Consider the following 15,761-nt stretch of genomic DNA (forward strand, 5'->3'; position numbering starts at 1 on the left):
CTGTCCTTCTTTAAACTCTCCATCTGTTGTCCTGATACTGAGATGAGGCTTAATGGTCTGTAGTCCCCAAGTTCCCAGTAGTGCCTCTGAGAAAGATTGGGCCCGCATTAGCAACTTTCCAATTTTTGGCAACAGTGCCTTTTGTAACCCCACTTCTCTGTTGACCATTTCGCATTTCACATCCATCCAAACTCCAGACAAGGGAGTAAGAGCCCGCTGCCCTTACTGGTCATATCCAGCTCCCAAGGATATATTTTTGTGAAAGTGGCTTTACTGTATTCATCAATTTATTTTACTATTATTATTTTTTACAGGGAAAGAGTTACCCTGAGCTAACATCTGTTGCCAGTCTTCCTCTTTTTTATCCCTCCCCAAAGCCCCAGTGCATGGATGTATATCCTTGTTGTAAGTCTTTCTGGTTCTCCTATGTGAGCTACCGCCACAGCATGGCAACTGACAGACGGGTGGTGTGGCTCCAAGACCAGGAAACGAACCCGGGTCCCAAGTGAGAATGCTGAGCTTTAACCACTGGGCCATCAGGGCTGGCTCCATCAATTTATTTTAAAATGTGTATTTGGATTTATTGTGTGCAAAGCTTTGAACTAGACAGCGCTGGAAGTCTCCTCAAGATGAAAGAGACATACAGTTTTCCAATGAGGCTAGGAGCCGGTGGGGAGATTGACATGTACACAAATGAGACAAGGGAGGTTGGGGGAGGGGCATGAGGAGGAGGACGGCAGAAAGCTAAGCATGAGTTAAATCTGCAACTTACCAGCTATAGGACTTAGATTTTGTATTGAAGATGGGGTACTTATAAATCCTTTCTCTGTGGAATTGCTGATGGTACAGCCCAACAAGGCTCTGGGAACAGGTGGAGGGCCCGTTTGAATGCCATCTCTGAGGCCTGTTAAGTAGAGAGTCCTTTCTGGCTGGAAGAGTGGCCCAGAGGTCTGGGTGAAGGGGCTATTTTGTTTAAGTGAAAACTGAGCAAACACATAAAAAAGTAGCTGCAATACCGTAATCTTTAATGATATACCGTCATCCCTCATTATCTGCGGTTTTGCTTCCTACGGTTTCAGTTACCCTTGTCAACAGCAGTCTGAAAATATTAAATGAAAAATTCCAGAAATAAGCAATTTATAAGTTTTAAATTGTTTGCTGTTCCAAGCAGAGTGATGGAATCTTGAGTGGTCCTGCTCCGTCCCACCTGGGACTCGAATCATCCCTTTGTCGAGCAGATAAAGGCTGTAGACACTACCTGCCCGTTAGTCACTTAGCAGCCGTCTCAGTTATCAGATCCACTGTCGTGGTATCTCAGTGCTTGTGTTCCAGTCACCCTTAGTTTACTTAATAACGGCTCCAAAGTGCAAGAGGAGTGACGCTGGAAATTCGGATACGCCAAAGAGAAGCCGTGAAGTGCTTCCTTTAAGTGGAAAGGTGAAAGTTCTCCACTAATAAGGCAAGAAAAAAAATCATATGCTGAGGTTGCTAAGATCTACAGTAACGTTTATGACAGTTGTTGCAATTGTTCTATTTTATTATTAGTTGTTGTTAATCTCTTACTGTACCTAATTTATAAATTCAACTTTATCATAAGTATGTAGACAGAGGGGAAAAACATAGCACATACAGGGTTCGGTTCTGTCGTGGTTTCAGGCGTCCACTAGGGGTCTTGGAATTTATCCCCTGGATAACAGGGACTACCATATAAAGAAGATCAAAATAGTGTGCTGCTTAAGTAATTATGTTTTTGGTTTAAATCTAGAACTCAAGTAAGGTTTCTGCTAATTCGTTAGTTAATTAATTGTTTTGTACTTTGTTTTCAGACTCAGGATCTCATGAATGCAGCCTCTACTGGAAGACGTTGCACAAACGCAATGTTCCTTGGGTGCTGAATGTATGTGAATTTATGGCGCATGTAGTTTGCATTTTCCTATTAAACGGGGAACATGTAAACAGGGCAGGTCTTCACTCAAAAAATTATGAGACTTGCTCCAGTTTCTCCCTAACTAGAGCGTAATTTTCTGGAAGTCAGGGCCACCTTGTGTCTCCAGAGACCAGAGGAGAGCTGAACTGAAGAGTCTGAGACAGAGCTGCAGCAAAGCCTCAGGAGCTTCCTCAGTTCTGCGCTTTTATTAGAGAGCAAACAGCGACCACCGTGTGGGCGGAGCAGGTCAGCTGGGACTACATCCAAAGGAATGGCTCTGCTGCTCAAGACGTTACCAGAATCCTAAGGTGCTGAGGGGAGGTTTCAGCATGACTAAAATTCGGAAATTGCTGAGTTCATGCAGAAGAATGAAGACTCAAGTCCACAGGTCCAGGGCTAGCAAGAGACGAAGCCAGGGGTAGGGTCAATGGCTTCATAGCTGTGAGACCACTGATACGTGCTCTTCCTTTGAAGGACGTCTTCAGCCTCAGCTGCTTTTATCTTTTAGGTTTCTATGGCGCATCTCATTGTCCTGATCCTGAAAACGGGGATTTGGGCACTTAATGGGAGTTTCATGCAGTGAAAACATTTCTGAGTCCTCTAAGCAGAGGCACACCTTTGTTAATGTCCATGTCCTCAGTTAAGCCAGGGCTGGTTCCTCTAGTGGGACTGGAGGTCCAGTAATGGGGACAATATCCACTGCAACCCTGGAATACTGTATTCCACAGGTGGCAGTGCGGGTTATGGGAGAAGTGTCTTCTTAGGAAGAGTTTTTCTTCTCCAGGACAGGGCCAGAAAATGAGACCTCCAATTAATTAAGTTTAAGGATTCTAATTTAACATTTGGGGGACACTGGTTCTTAAACATGGAATGGGACAAAGCACGGCAACAGTACAAGAAGCCTGTGCTCATCATGGAGCGTTGACAGCATTAGATATTACTTTGGTCTAGGACCCAGGAAAACATAAATTCTGTCATGCTCAGTCTCTTCTTTTCCTTATTATGTATTTACAAAGATATATGTTTACACAGAACAAAGGCAAATTCACATTTTATTGTTAGCTGGGGTTGAGACCCAATCCAACGCAGAGAACGTTGGCAGCCAGGCTGGAGCACTTTCCTCCCCGTTTAGAACGCAAGAGCTTCAGTCAAGGGTCAATCCAACATGCTGGTTAACCCAAGGGCAAAGATAAGCAGAGAGAAAGAGACTCTTCCATGTGCCACACTGGCCTAAACGCCTGGACTGTTGCTGTTAAATTGATCCGTTTTTTATTTTATGTTTCACACCTTTTGTGTCCTGAGTAAAAAATCTTTGCCTACTTTAAGGTCTCTAAGATTTTCTCTTATGTTTTCCTCCAGGAGTTTGGTAGTTTCGGTTTTATGTTTTGTCCTAGGATCTATTTCAGGTTAGTTTTTGGTATGAGGTGAGGTAAGGGTTGAGGTCCATCTTTTCCCATTTGATATCCAGTCTTTCCTGCAACATGTGTTGAGGACTGTCCTTTCCCCACTGGATTACCTTGGCACCTTTGTTGAAAATCTGTGTGTGAACTATCTAATCTGTTCCATTGATCCGTTTGTCTATCTTTACACCAATGTCACACTGTCTGAATTACTATAGTTTTGAGTCTTGAAGTCAGGTAAGGTAAATCCTCTAGCTTTGTGCTTCTTTTTCAAAATTGTTTTGGATAATCTAGATCATTTGCAGTTCCATATACATTTTAGAATCAGTGTGTCAATTTCTCCAAAAAAATGACTGCTAGGGTTTTGATGGGGGGACACTGAATCTATAAATCAATCTGGAGAGAACTGATACCTTGCAATTCATGAACATACGTTTATCTCTCAATTTGTTTAGGTCTTCTCAATTTGTTACAGCAACATTTTGTAGTTTTCACTGTACAGGTTTTGCATATATGTGTTAAATGTATTTAAGGGTCTCTTTTCTTCAGTTACTTAATTGGTATTGTTTGAGTTCTAGTTTTTCACTGATATCTATAAAAATACAATTGAATTTATATGTTTATTTTGTACCCTGTCACCTTGCTAAATTCACTTACTAATTCTAGAAGTTTTTTGTAGATTTCTTAGGATTTTCTGCATACATAATTATGTTTACTTCGCATCACTTTTAAAAGCAGTGATATTGCCTTCTTGAAAAAGTCGCCCAATTCCTGTCTTGGGAACTGACCAGTACAATGACTGTTTCTTGATCTTTGGGAAGCTCATGGAAGGTACCCACCATGGATGAGGGCATGTTGGTTATGCAGTAAATCAGTAACCAGTGGTCACTGGCATTTTAACAGATTTCCCTGATTGAGGAGAATATGAAAGTGCTTGATGAATGCCTCTTGGTACTCCTCCTTAAGAAAGAGGTTGATGGGGTAGAGAAGAAAGGCAAAGAGAAAATCAAGGAGTAAAGCATCTGAAGGGACCATGGGTTGGGCTAGTCATCCAATCAGGACTGACTTCCTGAAGCACGTGTCTGGGCCCTGCCAGTCTGCTAAGACAGCCTGCTCTTACTGAATCAGTCGTGTAGGCAAATGTTATCAGTATCTCCAGGGATTTTTCTGTGCTGAGTAGGACGCTGTAGCACTTATGGGTGCCAGGATGGCTTCCTTCTCCGCTTCCTTAGCTCATTATTTGGAAGAACAGTTTGGAATAAACAGGGCTATCTGGGAAGTGAGTGACTGCCTAAGACATGTGTCTGAGAATGGAATTTGGATTTGGAGATCAAGGTGTTAGAAACTGAAATTACGAGCTCTCAGTTTGAGATAAAGGTATCATAGCATTTTGAAAACAGCAAGGGCTTTGTCAGACAAACCACAGTTCAAATCTCAGCTCTGACGGATGTTCTCCGTTTCCCTCCAGACCCACTTTCCACCCTTCTTCATCTTGTTCTGAGTGCTGGGGGTTGACCTAAGATTTGCTCTCTTGCCTCCTGTTGGCTTTAGCCCATGGGAGGTACTGGCAGGTAATCAGAGCGTGGGAAGCGAGGCCAGGATAGTTATTTTCCCAGCTCCCTCTCTGCTGCGCTGCAGTTGGGCCACAGCTGTTCCTGACAGGTGGCCCTCTCCTACAGCTTTCTCTCCAGGTTCTAGGCCCTTCTTGCCCCTTCATGCCCAAGGATAGCAAAAACTTTCTGCTATTTCTGTCCATAGGTTACTTTATCATCCCTTGCAGGTTTTCTATAACTCTGCCCACAACTTAAAATAATCCTTTCATTAAACTTTCTTCAGTCATCTCTTTTGAGGATGTCATCTGGACTCTGTTAAGCCCATCCACTTGACAACTTTGGAACTTTGAGCAAGTTATTTAGGCTCCAGAGTCTCCATTTTTTAAATCTATAAAGTGGAGATGAAAATATCCTGTGCAAAAATAAGAGATCATACGTATAAACAGCACATACTAGCTACCTAGGAAGTGGTAACTGACGTCACCATTATTAGTAACAATCATCACATGAGGACTGGCAAGCTCAGGGTGTCCTCAGTGACTGTTCAGATAAAATTGTAGATACTATGGTTTCTGGATACTACTCACCCAGAAGCATAAGACTGAAGGGAAAAAGTGCAGGAAATGAGAGGTGAAAACTGGGCAAGGGGTTGGAAAGATTTATTAGTACTGTGAAATAGAATACTTTTGATATTTTAATACAAGAAGGGATGTATAGCTTTAGGGGTCTCAAGACTTGGTGGGAGCAGCCTCATACCTAAATATGTCAATGGAGGTGTTCACCTTATTAGAAAGGAGCACGTTTTCAGAGGAAGAGGTATGGTAGTGACACATATCACAGAACAAATACTTGAATAGAGACATGTTGAGCCACAAGTCTAATCTTGAGAAAAGCAGAAGTGTAAAAGTAAAGAAGTTATTATTGACATAAGGGCCTCCTGAAGAACATCCAGCCAGATGGAAGAAATAGGTCCCTGACGCAGTTTGTAGGTCTGATAAGAAGCAAGGCATTTAGCTCTTGTATCTTGATGGTCCCCGTCTTGCGTTTATACCATCACTTGATGCCCACTGCTATTCTGGCTGACTGGTCCTTTCCTCCTCCATGACCCATCTCTTAGAGGAGCCCATAACCAATTTTGGCAGAAAGCTCTTTTCGTTCGCTCACTGCTCCCTTCTTTCCAGGCCACCCATGTCTGCCCAGATAGAGAGGTCAGAGTAAGTTCAAGTAAAAGTTCCCCATCTTGGTCCTTGGAACCTCTCTCTACAGACCCTCAACCTTCATCTCTGTCTGACTAGTCATGCAAGGCTTCTCTTCTTTTGTAGTCAATTATCTCCAAGAGATCCTGCAAGTCCTCTTGCAATTTACTTTCCGAGCCCCTACCTCACCAGTTGCTCCGACATGCCACAAATATCTGTTTAAGTTCTTTCCCCTGGAGGCTTCTCAACTCCCATATAATTCAAAGGATAAAGCTAAAAACCAGAGGGTGTCAGACCTAAGCAATCTCCGATTCTGCCCAGCTTCTAATAAATCTTTCCTTGGCCCCGTAGTTTTTTTCTCCCAGCAGGTGGCTGAAGTGATGAGACCCTCTCCTGTAACTGTGATCAGAAAAGACAAACCTGAGAGAAAGAGCTTGTGTTAGCCAGGAGGAAAAACAAACCAGAGAAAACATTCAGCTAGCTTGAAATTCTAAAGTGGTAGATGTCTTACGATGGTTAGGAAGGTCCCTGTGTGGACATTTTGTCCACGAAATTGCATACAATCCTGAAGAGGAAGCACCAGAAGGGTCTCTAAATGGAAGGAATTCTCTGGCTTCACAGGGAACTCTATGTGAGCCCAGATCTTCAAAGGACATGACCAGAAAAACCAAAGAATGAATATCAAGGATGATGAAGCTTTGTGCAAATGACGTCAGAAAAGCAAAAAGATTTGTGCAAATGACTGTGACTTGGGGACAATGCCCAGGACATCATAAAAGACACACCGTCTGTTTGGAGCAAGCTGAAGTGTAAAAAAGGCAAAAGCAAATGCCTTGGAGAAATGCTTTCAAAGCCGTTCCAAAACTCCTGGCCTTCGTCTGCTTTGCCAAGGAGAATGACCTTATGAATGGAAAGGGGAGAACAAACAACCATCGAAGGTCAAACTGCTGAAGAGGCTGTGAGTGGGCACAGAGTTCAAGCCTCCTGCCCAGGAACACTATGCTGGGGAACCGCGAGACCTTGCAAATGAGATTACTGGGCCACTTTGCTTATCTCGGAGGAGCTGTGAAAAATGGGGGATGTGTCAGAAGACTGGAATCGGCTAAGCGTAGTCATGATTTTCTAAAAGGGGAAAAGTGGGTTATGTGGAGGGATTGTCAACTTAAATGTTTATGAAGACCAGAAAATAAGTAAGAGTCAAGCAGGGTGGCTGGAGAGCCTACTGAGCTGGAAAGGGCCGGCTCTCTCTTAAAGACACAGGTGTTACTGAGCTCCAGCTGGTTGTCGCCATGCCCAGAATTGCTAGAGCTTCAACATCTTTAAGTTAAATTTTTTAAATTTTCAAATAGCGATAACTATTTAAACACAAAAATATATTGTACAGGCTGAATTGAAGAAGTCTGTAGATGGATAGGGCCAACAGGCCACCAGTTTGTGACTTCTGTCCATAGATTTGCCATCTTGCAGCTAAGAAGCTAGGACAGTCTATTAAAAGATCCCCTGGTAAGCACTCTAAAGGAACTGACGGTCCTCAGAAGCTACACGAGTTTGCTAAGGACCAATATGCCACACAGTCACCTCTCTTACTTCTTTGATTGGCAGAGGGCTGTGGTAGGCTTGGGTGGTCTGATTCCAGCAAGGCTCTGACGAGGACAGCCATGCTCTCCTTGGGGCCCAGATGGAGAAGTTCAAGTAGAATGTCAGTGGTGCTTCTAGGTAGATTCTTAGCTGACTTGAAAAACTGTGCTTGGGAATGATGGATTAATAAACCAATACCGACCAATAGACTGATGGATTAAGAAACCAATATTGACCAATAGGAATGTCTCTATTCTTTTGTCTCTGACCAATTAAACTTTTAGAGCCCAGAGATAAACTCAAGAGTGGGCTTGATGCCTGCAGGGTGCAGTGAGAATAATAACTCCTTGATCTTGGCTCTGTATTTTGTAGCAGACTGACCCGGTTTGTGTAACTAAAGTTTTATGAGTACATGGCCACACCCATTCTTTGACACATTGTCTCTGGCTGTTTTTGAGAGACGAGGACAGAGTTGAGTAACTGCGAGACTGTATGGCCTGCAAAGTCTAAAAGGCTTACTCTTCGTCCCTTCACTAAAAAAGTTTGAAGACTTTCTGATGTAGCCAAACATAACGTTGATGATCTGAGTGACCTTATTACACTGTTGGTTAATATTGACAGTTAATATTGTCAGAAATGGTCAATAAAAGCCTGAAGTCTATATCATATGAACTGCCATCAAGCCACATCTTCTTGAATTGTAGATTGAAACAATCAATTTAGTGAATAAAAGAGCAAAGTTTTAAAGTTATTCTTGATAAAATGTAGCTTGCTGCTTTATAATTTTGTGTCCAGTGTATTGATAATGCCTTTGGCTTCATGTGTAATACATCCCACTTCTGAAGTGGGCTAGGGTGGGCCCTCATGGTGGGGTAGGATTCAGAGGCCTGGGCCCGCATGGCAGCTCAGAGTGGTCAGAAGTCTATCTAACCTGAGGGCAAGTTCAACATGAGGACCCAGAGAAGAGTTAAGGGTAAAGTTCAACGAAGTCATGTCTATTATCACTGTGATGGGTAAGGCAGAGCGAGAGGGCAGGCAGTGAGGCAGAAGCAGGACTGGAAGTGAGGGCGACATGAGAGCCAAGAAAGAGAGTCCTGGGTTTTGTCTGTTAAGGGGATGAGGGTGCCCAGAGCTCTCTCTTTCTCGATGCCAACTACAAGAGGCAACTAGATTTAGTGAGTTCAAGAGAGTGGGGCCCCCGTGATGGGATTAGTATCCTTCTAAGAAGAGGAAGAGAGCAGAGCTCGTTCTCTCTGCCTTGTGAGGACACAGCCAGAAGATGGCCACCCGCCAGCCAGGAAGACGGGTCCCTCAGGAAGGGATTTTTCCCAGCACCTGATCTTGGAATCCCTAGCTTTCAGGACTATGAGAAAGAAATGCCTGCTGCTGAAGCCCCCAGTCTGTGGTATTTTGTTACAAAAGCCTGAACTAACTAAGACGGATGTCATCAGTTTTACCTTTTTTAAAAAAATTGTGGTAAAAAACACGTAAGATAAATTTTACTGCCTTAGCCATTTGGAAGTGTACATTTCAGTAGTGTCAAGTTCATTCACATTATTGTGCAACAGATCTCCAGATCTTTTTCATCTTTCAAAACTGAAACTCTGTACCCATTAAACAACTCCCCATATCCTCTCAATTTTACTTCTTAAAACAAACAATTATCAAAGCAGCCAAAGAGAAACGCTACCAGATATTTAAGAAACTGTACTTCAAAAGCAAAATAATAAAGAAAAGTAGATGCAATTTGGTATATTTTCATTGCTTGCTAATTCGTATCCTCTTTTCCACTCATGTCTTTGAAGAGAAAAAAATGTAATTCCTTCTCCCATTTACCCACACGAGCGTTGAGAGCTTCAGGGGCTGGCACCTAGATTTTTGGCTCTTGGCAGAAGGAGCCCAGTTACTGTCCTTCACAGCTATGGTTGGCATGTGGAAGAAACCTCGAAGGAGGGCACATCTCTTCTCTGGTGGCATGCCCCAAAGGCTTATTTTGTGTGTGTGTGAGGAGGATTGTCCCTGAGCTAACATCTGTGCCAAACTTCCTCTATTTTATATGTAGGATGCCACCACAGCAGGGCTTGATAAGCAGTGTGTAGGTCTGTGCCCAGGATCTGAACCTGTGAATTCCAGGCTGCCAAGACAGAGCGCACGACTTTAACCACTATGCCACCAGGCTGGTCCCCCCAAAGGCTTATTTTTAAAGAACCAATTCCTAATGTTGGCTTCCTTCTTGCTACTAAAGAAATCCCCTAGGGTTTTCAGAATTCCTTCTCTCCAGAGTTCCCTTTTTTAATATTTCTTCCTTACAGTTTGACCAAAGCCCAAAGAGGAGATTTCTACAACCACATGCGTTTCACATTTTCTAGAATGAAACCTGGTAATTTACTTTGCCCCAATGAGAAAGGGTTTTCCAGTGCCTAAAATTACCTACCATTTTTCAGTTTATTTACTAAACAATTTCTCCCTATATGCAACTTTCCTATAAATTTTAGTGGTTGGCTTTTTTTACACAGATTGATGTTTGAAAGTGCCAGGAGTTATTAATCTTTACACAATGCAACTTTTTAAGAGAGTTTTTTGTTGTTGTTGACATTGTGTGGTTAAGGGCCAAGACTCCAGAGTCAGAGAGCCCTGGGGTTGACTGCTGTCCCCACCACGTCCTAGCTGTGCACCCTGGAGCAACTTACTGTATTTCTCTCAGCCTCAGTTTCCTCATCTGCAATGTGGGGATAATAATAATCTTCAGTGTAGGAATAATTACTCAGAGACCTGTGGGATGATGGGACATAGGACATCGGAAGTGCCTGAGATATAGAAGATGCTCAATAATGGTAGTATTATAATTATAACTGTATTAGTTTTTAAAATTTTTAATCGTGGTAAAATACATATAACATAAAATTTAGCATCGTAACAGTTTGTAAGTGTTCAGTTCAGTAATATTAAGAACATTCACATTGTTGTGTAACCATCACACCACCCATCACTGTATTAATTATTAATATGGCTTTATAAAATGCCCTGTCCTGGAAATAAAAAAGCATATACCTCTCCTGTGTGAGGCTTTGTCACAACAGACTTTTTCCTAGTCTCTCAAAATCTTTTGAAATTGAGTCATATCTTTTGAAGTGAGTGGCTAGATTGTGAAACCCCCTTCATGTGAAGCGTTCAAGGCGTCGGACCGCTTAGAGTGTGATCTAGTCTTCATAGCAGCAGAGGTGGGGCTAAACAGACCTGCAGCTACTCTAGGCTGAAATTAATTCCCCGACGCCCTCGCTGACGCTTTGCTGTGTCTTCCTCAGCGGACGTTTCTGACTGCTGCCAGCCTAGGCACTGCTAATGGAGGTTTAGAAAGGCCTTCGCCATTCCTATGGTAACCCAGGAGAAAGGCTGTTGCCATGGGGACTAGCCAAGCCTATATAAACCTTCCATCTCCATCGGACAGATGAGAACCATGTGCGAATTAATTCTTTCCTAGTTCACCTTCTGAAATTGCTAACAATTATCTCTGTCTTTGGAAAAGGAGTCATCATTTCTTTCAGGTGGAAACTCACATTTTCAGCTTTAAAGAAACGTTACTAAAAGCTTGCCTGATGATCTTGGTGTCAAGCAAAGTCAACCAGACAATGAAATGGCTGGTGACGGAACCAGTTCCAAATTTCTACAGTGTTACCAGCCACTAAATAACATTTATCACAAGCACGAGAACTTCATATTGTTTTAAAAGAATATGTTTCTTTGAAATGTGTTATTCTAAGCATATGTCTATTAATGTACCTTCGCATTGTTTTACAATTGACTCCAGGAGAATCTGAGCTCCTTGAAGGCAGGGTCTATGTTTTACTTACTTCAAATCCCCAGCATCTAGCCCACTGTGTTGCAATATTAAGGATTCAGAAATGAATGAATCAGTGACTCAGTGTATACCCTCATGTGGATGACGGCAGAAATAGTGGGTATTGGTGTTCAAGCGTGTAGCAAATAGAAGCTACCTCTAAAACATTTATAAGTTTATTAAAAGATAATTTGTAAATACCTACGAGCTTCATTCATTCAGTGATGGCACAGTTCCTGCTTTTAATTCACGGAGCTAGTCTTTAGGTATATAAAACAGAAAGGACAAGGTCCCCATCTTCTTGGAGCTCCTGATCTGAGGCAGAGACGGACATATGCAAACGTCAGAGTAAAATGAGATTGGTGTTAGAGTAGAAGTATAACCAGCAAAACCACGTTTAATTCTGACTGGGGCTCAGGGAGAGAGAAGATGAAATCTGAGCTGGGCCTTGATGGATGAATAGGAGTTCCACAGGCAGATGAGGCAGATGAAAGGTGGCTGCGTGTGGGGAGGAGGAGATGAGCCATTTAAGGCAACAGGAAGAGCATATGTTAAAGCATATGTGAATGTAACACATTGAGGAAGTGGTAAATATTCTCAGGTGGCTGAAATATAGGTTTTCTGAGGTCACAGGGAGGAGGCTGAACTGTGACTAGATTATTGTGAGTCTAACATGCTATTCTTACCTCATTGTCCTGCTGGGCAAGTGGGCATCTAGAGCCTGGGCCTGGTGCGGAGCTGTGGCAGTCAGAGCCCACCCCCAGATGTGGGGCAGAGATGGAGAGCATCCATAGAGTGCTTCCAGGATGTGAAGGCAGGCCCAGGCCCAGAGCCACAGCACAAGGAGGCCCACCATTCAAAGCAGCAGGCAGTGAGACAGGACCAGACCTGCCTTTGGGACAGGCAAAGGGAGTGGCAGGTTGGGTAAGGCGGCCAGGAGGTCAGGGCTGAAGTGTACAGCCAGATCTCTTGTAGAGGGTGCTTGTGCCACCGCCAAGGGGGAGGTGGCCTGGATGGGGACAACGCTAAAGAACTTAAAGATTTTTTCAGCAGAGGTAAGACATTCACAGAACTCAAATCTGTGTTTTACAGACATCCTTTTAGGGCAGGCAGTAGTATGATGGGAGGAGGGGAAAGCCTGGAGGCAATGGCAGGGGTCCAGGAAGAGATGGTCAGTAAGTAGCTCTGGCATGGAGAAGGGAGCGGAGTTCACTCCTTTCCCTTCAGATATTTACTGATGGCTGGTTATGTGCTGTGGGTTGTGCTAGGTTCCGGGCAAGCAGAGATGTATAAGATATGCGTCTGCCCAGGAGTGTCTTTGAGTCTACCGAGAGAAATGCTCAAGTACAAATTATTATGCAATGTGGTATGTCAAGAAGGATATCAGGTGGGCTTGGCACATGGCTGGCTCTTAAACCTTTATTGGTTGAATGAATGACTTAATTAGAATTGATAATTGTTGAATGTTTAGTGTAAAGGGTGAGGGAGAGAAAGTGGTTGAAGAAAATCTAATCTAGTTTCTGTGACTAAGTAGAGGATGATCCAAGAAGGCAGAATTGTAGAAGGAATATTAGCCGGCAAGGAAGATGATGCTCTTCAATGCCATCATGCTAAGGGAACACATTTCAGGCTGCTGGGAAAGATGTCTTGGAGGCTAAGGGTCCTTATGTGCTTTCTCTTTGATGTATAAGGTAGCCTGTGTCTTGCCTACATGAAGGACACATGCAGAAAGTGGCTATTATCCATGCTGTCAGCAAGAGAGAATAATTTTTCTTTGCCTTCTCTCAATCTATCCCTCTTTAACCTTTATCTTTCCAGATTGAATAACGCTGGATAGTTAAAGCATCCCCAAATGCATTACTTTCATTACTGAAGCATTTGAGGGCTATGTGCTATAGTGGATAGGTTTAGTGGATAGGATTAGGGGTCAAAAGGCATTAGGTTTAAAACCCACCTTATCACTCATTACTTATGTGACTTTGGGCCAATATCCTGGGTTCAATTTCTTTCCATGTAAAACTAAGAATAATAAGTGCCCTGCTTCTGTCACAGGATTCTTATAAATAACAAAGGAGACATCAAAACACTTTGTAAAGTATAAAATACAACACAGCCAAGAGTCTCCATCATTATTTGGAAAGCTCTTTCTTTACTTTCTTTGTTCCACTGCATCTTTCTCAAGGAAAGTGTAAAACAGACACACTGTGAGCCTTTCTCTTACCTTACCTTGACACTCTAGGAGTTGGGGGTTGGTGATAATGTAAAGTCTGGAGAAGGAGTAAGGATGTCTGTAGTCTGTTTTGCACGTTACTTGATCCTCCTCCCCCAAAAGGGCAGATAATTCATTTTTTTTAACTGCGTTAAAATGTGCCCAATTTAAACCACCTCATCCAAATGTCACACATTTAGGATAGAAACAGAACTGATGGAAGGAAGCTACTCAAAGGAAAATTTTATTCAATATTAATAAAAGTGTCCTAACTATTAGGGTAGCAAAAAAGACGGGCAGTGCCTCCTGAAGTGGCACTGAGTGGTTCCTGGCATATTATAGTGAGTTCTTAATAAATTATTAACTATCATACATCCAACAGTTATTACATAGATCTTCAGAGTAAGAAGATATCAAGGATATGCTGTTCTCACAAAAATGATTTAGAAAGTATTACCTCTTTTTCTATACTCTGGAAGAGATTGTATAAAATCTCTTCATTTCTTTCTTAAATGTTTCATTTCTTTCTTAAATGTTTGGGGTAATTTACCTGTGAGGCCATCTGGGCCTGGAGTTTTCTCTGTGGGATGTTTTTTTTAATAGCAGATTCAGTTTATTTAATAGAAATAGGCATATTTACATTTTTAATTTTTTGTGGGTGTCTGAGAAAGCTGTGCTCTAGGAATTTGTCTATTTCATCAAAGTTGTCAGATTTAGTGGCACAAAACTTTTCATAATATCCTATTCCTAGCTTTTGAATTTCTGTAGGTCCTGTAGTGATGTTCTCTTTTTCACTCCTGATACTGCAAATTTGTCCATCTCTCTTTTTTCTTGATAAGTTTTGCCAAGAGTTTATCAATTTTGTCAGTCTTTTGAAGGAAACAACCTTTGGTTTGGTTGATTCTGTTATTTGTATATTTGTTTTCTATTCATTAATTTATCCTCTTCATTATTTTCTTCCTTTCACTTTTTTAGAGTTTATTTTGCCATTCTTTTTTCTAAGGACTTGAGATATGTAGGTCATTGATTCTTAGCCCTTATTATTTTCTAATATAAGCTTTTAGATCTATTTTACTCTCAGTACAGTTTTAACCTAACCTCTCAAGGTTTCATAAGCTCTATAATTATCATTCAATTCAAAATATGTTTTAATTTTCATTATCATTACTTCTTTGACCCATGGGTTATTTAGAATCATATAGCTTAATTTCCAAAAATATGGGAATTGGAATTTTTGAGTCACCTTTTTGTAACTGATATCTAACTTATTTCCACCGTGGTGAGAAAACATACTTTAAGTGATTTTAAGTCTTGAAATTTGTTAAGGCTTGCTTTATGGTCTAGTATATGCCAATTTTAGTAAGTTTTCCTCATATTTGAAAAAAATGTATTCCATCTTTGTCTGCAATGTTCTAAATTTGTCAATTTGGTTAAATTTGTTAATTGCATTATTTAGGTCTTACTGATTTTTTCCCTGCTTATTCTATTGTTATTATGAGAAGTATGTTAAAGTTATCCACAATGATGCACTTTTAACTATTTCTTTTCTGTTAAATTTTGCCTTATATATTTTGAAATTATATTATTGGAAGCATAAAAACTCAGAAATTGTTATCTCTTTCTAGTGAATTGAATCTTTTATTATCATCAAAAGTATGTATTTCTGGCAATGATTTTTATCTTAAAATTTACTTTGCTACTTATATAGTGCTATCAACTTTCTTTTGGTTAGTGTTTATATGATATATCTTTTCTATCCTTTTACTTTCAATCTTTCTGTGTCTCTATATTTAAGACTCTTATAAGCGCCTATGACTAGGTTTTATATTTTGTTTTTATTCAATTTGACAATCTTTGTTTTTTACTAGGAGTATTTAATATTTATATTTATGTAAATGATATATTTTTAAGTATTTTAGCTTATGCATATAGTTGAATTTTTTTTCTATCTGTTCCGCCTGTTTTGTATGTGTTTTTTCCTTCTTTCTTCCCTTCTTTTGGACTAATAAAGTTCTTTTATTGCTACGACTTCACTTTCCGTCTCAATCAGCTTCTAAGTT

At 41.2% G+C, this 15,761-nt stretch overlaps 1 long non-coding RNA gene across 1 annotated transcript in view; it reads left to right on the forward strand.

The window, feature by feature from the left end:
* Positions 1–15,505, forward strand: part of LOC139046364 (uncharacterized) — a 35,266-nt gene extending 19,761 nt beyond the window's left edge. The window contains exon 4 of the long non-coding RNA XR_011506315.1: positions 1,827–15,505. This is a non-coding gene — a long non-coding RNA (uncharacterized lncRNA). The remainder of the gene's footprint in view (positions 1–1,826) is intronic.
* Positions 15,506–15,761: the final 256 nt, after the last annotated feature.

Source organism: Equus asinus, chromosome 10, assembly GCF_041296235.1.
Source record: "Equus asinus isolate D_3611 breed Donkey chromosome 10, EquAss-T2T_v2, whole genome shotgun sequence".
NCBI lineage: Eukaryota > Metazoa > Chordata > Mammalia > Perissodactyla > Equidae > Equus > Equus asinus.